This window comes from Vespa crabro, chromosome 24, assembly GCF_910589235.1.
Source record: "Vespa crabro chromosome 24, iyVesCrab1.2, whole genome shotgun sequence".
Classification (NCBI taxonomy): domain Eukaryota; kingdom Metazoa; phylum Arthropoda; class Insecta; order Hymenoptera; family Vespidae; genus Vespa; species Vespa crabro.
The window spans coordinates 1,984,877-1,990,027 of NC_060978.1; the positions used below are offsets into that span (position 1 = coordinate 1,984,877).

Consider the following 5,151-nt stretch of genomic DNA (forward strand, 5'->3'; position numbering starts at 1 on the left):
CGAGTCACCGTTTCTATATTATGCAAGTTCTCACTCTCCCTCTTCCTCTCCCTCTCTCTCCCTCTTCTTCAATCTCTCTCTCTCTCTCTCTCATCTCGTCTCGTCCTTTTACCTTATATCGCAAAGAAGTTAACTCTAAGGATGACAAGTATCCCAATATTTTCGCGTTTAAATTTAAGAAAATATAAAATAAAACTCTAAATTCTAATATTCCTAAATGATCTTATCCTATCTCGATTGTTGCAAATCGATTCGGGGTTCATTGCAAAAGAAAAAAAGAAAAAAAAAAAAAAAGAAAAGAAAAAGAAAAAAAAAGAATGAAAGAAGCAAAAAAAAAGAAAGAAGAAAAAGAAACAAAGACAAAAAGGAAAAGAAAATAGTAAAAAATCAAATTCCAATCTGAGCCGTCGAGATACTTGTAAACGATAGGATATTACTTACATATCTCGTTCCAATTAATCGAACGGATTTCAACAGGATTACCTGTTTAAGCAAAGAATTTCACTTTACTCGTGAGCATCCTAGGAGAATGCGGATATCGATCGTTTCAACCTGGCTCTCTCTCTCTCTCTCTCTCTCTCTCTCTCTCTCTCTCTCACCTTCTTTCTTTCTTTCTTTTTTCGTTCTCTTTCTTTTGCTTTCTCTCTCTCTCTCTCTGTCTTTTTTTTTTCTATCCATTTATCTATCTCTATCTTTTTCTCTCAAATGACGACGGATCCTTCGAACAGTATAGATCCTTAAACGAAATGAAAACACGTCGTAGGATTTACAACAACAACCGATCATCAGGACGACCTCATCGCATTCTTCTTTAGCTAGTCGGTATCTGCCTGTCTCGACGATAAGCCAAAGGGAGTCTTCTTCCATTTATACCTTTCGAGGGCCAATTAATTTTTATGGTACCCTTTTCTTTTTTCTTTTTTTTTTTTTTTTTTTTTTTTTTTTGGATCATGTATTTGAAAAACTCTAAAACGAACGGGACTAATACTCATGCATTCTTTCACAAGGCGCCATACTCTGATCTCAAAAGGAATTGTCTACAGATATACTCGCGCTTATTATTATTTATATTCAATTGATATTTTTTAAACTTTTTTTTTTTTTTCATTTTTTTTATTTTTTTTATTCTTTTTTATTTTTAATTCTCGAATTCTCACGAATTTCATATTTTCGTTGTCTTGTATTTAATTTATAATTTTTTAGAACTTTTCTCTTTTTGTTTTCTTTCTTTGTTTTGTTTTTTTTCTTTTCTTTTCTTTTCTTTTCTTTTTTATTCGTTTCTTTTTATTCCATTAGTATGAAATTAATTTCATATTAATAGAATTCTACGGTGGAGAAATTTTTTTTTTCCCCTTTATTAAAATCGTATTAGGCTGACTAGATTGATATTATAACGCATTGTAATTTAAGATACGAGAATGCCAAGTGATTTCTTGACAAAGCTGCTGACTTATGTTCTTTCCATTTATGTAAGTCAATTCGATTTAGGTATGCGTTTTACAAATGCTGACAAGTAAGTAAGTAAGTACGTATCTTGAATACAAATATGTTTTAGAATAGCCGTCACACTTGTTGCTATGAATCAATGTAACGATATAAATAGTTCGACATAAATTATAATAATGCGAAGGCACGTTATGTACTATAATCAGTCAACGATCTCTATTAAACGACTATTATACGACGTAACACGTGACAATTATAGTTCTGTTTTATGATCTTTCAACATTTAGATGATACTTTATAAGCAAAATGTAAACGAAGATTACGCAAACGTCTCTTTTGAACTTTTTTTTAAAGATTCATTGAACTTTTCTATCTAAGAGAACATAATAATATTAACTAAAATATACATACATATATAAAAGAAAAAATTATTAATTCTGCAAATACTATGGTTGTTACAGCTGAAAGATCGATTATTATAAATACAAAAAAAAAAAAAAAAAAAAAAGAAAAAAGAAAAAGAGAAGAAGAAGAAAAATTGAATTATTTCTTGTCATTAGAAATCGCAAAGTCTCTAGTTAGAATCTATGAAGCGTCACTTGCTAAAATCTACAAGTCTTTGCAGTCGACGGCACCTAGTACGAAATTCAACGCCGTCCCACTTCTTCCTTAACCCTCTATTCCCCCTCACCCTCACTCCTCCTCCTTCCCTTTCCCTTCAATCTTCAGGCTATTTCCGAGCACCTTCACCACGATACTACTAGTCACCACTACCATTATATATGTCTTAACTAGGAACAGGAGCTCTCTTAGTAATAAACGTGGCGGGAATTACGTAATTATTGCGTTCCACCCGACAATTGTCGCGAAAAATGGTGAATACTTGAATGGGCCGTGAGTACAACGGGAAAAAGGGTGCGGAGGGGGGGGGATGGGTGAAAGAGGAAAGGGATGCCGGGGTGAAAAGGGCAGGGAAATGGGGGTTTATCACGGCGATTTGCAGTCGAGATACTTTCGTCGAGTCGTATGTCGCCTACACCACTATTCTCTCCTTGAAGTTACAACCTCAGAACCCGATTGTCAGACATCGTTTCTGTTGTTGAACAGTAATTACCACATACGCACGCACACACACACACACACACATATATATATATGTATATATATATATCATGGATTAAGTAATCAATAAAGTCATTATCTGTAATGGGACAAATAAAATCGAACGATATAATAAAATTGAATGTTTGGATTTGAGTTTTGATAAATAATTTTTTATAATAAATTTTATATTAAGCAGACATTCCGTTTGTCGTTATTCGTAATCTACGTATTAATGAATAAACGAAAGTAATTTGCCATTGAAATTGTTATAAATTTCAATTTTCTTTTTATATTTCTTTTTTTTTTCTGTTTTTCTTTTTTCTTTTTTTCTTTTTTTTTTTTTCATATTGATACTACTCAATACTCTTGAAATTTTCAGCGGTCATTCATGGAAAGAAAAGAAGAAGAAAAGAAGAGAGGATAAAGAAGAAGACGAATACGCCTGGAAAGCTATGGTATTCTTATGGTATCTCGTCATGGGAAATTTGTTCGATCGGTTATGCCGGGAATGACGAAAATGACACCGATTTTCAATGATTTGTCCTGGTATCGTTCGAAGGTTCTTCGTGCGTTGAAATATATGATCCAAGAAAGGGGACCAATGGAACGAAAGAAAGAAAGAAAGAAAGAAAGAAAGACGAAGAAGACGAAAAAGACGAACTGGCAATTTCGTCGATTTCACGAAGAATACCTATCTATCTATATGGCGTTATATACCTGACACTGCTATATACTCTTAAATCATCTTATATATATATATATATATATATATTATATGTATATGTATATTTGTATATATGGAATCCCTCACGTAGAAATAAAAAAGAACGTTTATTTATTCTAGATGATCGAGAAACAGAAGAACAGAAAGATCAAGAAGAATTCATTTGAGATGAATGATGGGACTACGGGCTTATGGGTTCTCTTGATAATTCGAAGAAAACAATTTGAATCGGAGCTAATATCGAATAAAGGTTAGAGATATAAACGATTAATATTTATAGATTTAGTTTATTCATTTTTCTATGGTCAAAATGGATTTGCTCTTTTTTTCTTTTTATTTATTTATTTTTTCTTTTTTGTCCTACCTTTCAACCACGATCTCTTATAAATTTGAAATTTTCAGAAGAAGTAACGACACATATGTATGATCGAACGTGTTTCGTTGGATTTATAAGAGCAAAAAAAAAGAAAAAAAAAAAGAAAAAAAGAAAAAAGAAAAAAGAAAAAGAAGAGAAAGAAAGACGAAGAAAAAAGCAAGGACCAAACAAATAATAAAGCACAGAAAGATATTTAAGGACAACTAAGACGATTCAAAATCATAGACAAGCCTGTCTATGTTAATAGGAATATATATATATATAAAAAAAAAAAAAAAAAAAAGAAACAAAACAAAAGAAAAGAAATAAAAAAAAAAAAAAAAAAAAAGAAAAACAAGAAGAGAAAATTTTCGAAATTTCTGATTAACCCGGAAACTTTTGTGGCTTTCAAAAGAAATAAAGATATTATATGGTACACGTAAGTACTGTGCGCGTTGGCTTGATCCTAGGCTGCGGTACAATTCCGCACTAATTGATTTTACGACGTGCGTTATATTGACCGTGAAGATCGTCTCCGTCGTACTAGTATTGATAGTAGTAATAGTAGTAGTAGTAGCGTAGCAATAGGAACAGTATTAGTAGTATTAGTAATAGTAATAGAAGTGGTAATAGTAGTAGTAGTCGTATGGAGGTCGTGAAGCGTAGTATCTACCCAGTGATGGTAGCAAAAGCCAACGATTGCAGCAGGGTGCAGATGACATCCTGAGGCGAGTCATGCATGACGCCCTTTTTGGGGGCCAACGAATGTTATTGCGAAAAAGATTTCTAAAGATAATAATAATAATATTATATAATATATATAATATATTATACATAATAATAATAATAATAATAATAATAATAATATTATTATTATTATTATTATTAGAAGAAGAAGAGTAATATCTCAATGATGATTAGATTAATTATATCATATTTAGGTCGAAATAGGTAAGCAGGTCAATAAGTCGTAAACATTAATATTTACGATTTAATTTTGTTATTTTTTCTAATCGTCTCAATCTTTTTTTTTTTTTTTTCCTTTCTAAACAAGTAATCCTTCCTTTGTTTTCTTGTTTATTGTTTCTGCACATTTTTATTTTTCTTTTTCTCTCTCTTTTTTTTTTCTCTTTCTGTTTAGAAAAGAAAAGATGAAAGGGGAAGCAGCGCAAACCTTTGAGATACGTGAGACAACAAATCCTAGATCGACGTTAGCTTCGACCTTTAGGTATCTCTGGAATAGCAGAGAACTACTTGGCCCCCGAATTGGATCACAACGATCTCTCTTTTGGAAGGAACCAAGATAGCAATGAAGGAGAGTTCTCTCTCTCTCTCTCTCTCTATCTCTCTATTTCTCTCTCTCTCTCTCTCTCTCTCTCTCTCTCTCTCTTTCTCTCTCTGTCTATCTCTTTCTCTCACTCACTAACTCGAGCTAGCAGACAATGAGACAATGGAGCGACGGTTGCAAGGAGCGATAGCGCCGGATTAATTCCCAATCGATTCCAAGAGAACTCCTTTCGAC

The 5,151-nt window shown here is 32.3% G+C and overlaps 1 long non-coding RNA gene across 1 annotated transcript in view; it reads left to right on the forward strand.

Annotated features, from left to right (window-relative positions):
- Window positions 1-4,445, forward strand: part of LOC124432197 — an 18,585-nt gene extending 14,140 nt beyond the window's left edge. The window contains exons 2-3 of the long non-coding RNA XR_006944207.1: window positions 2,930-3,524; window positions 3,677-4,445. This is a non-coding gene — a long non-coding RNA (uncharacterized LOC124432197). The remainder of the gene's footprint in view (window positions 1-2,929; window positions 3,525-3,676) is intronic.
- Window positions 4,446-5,151: the final 706 nt, after the last annotated feature.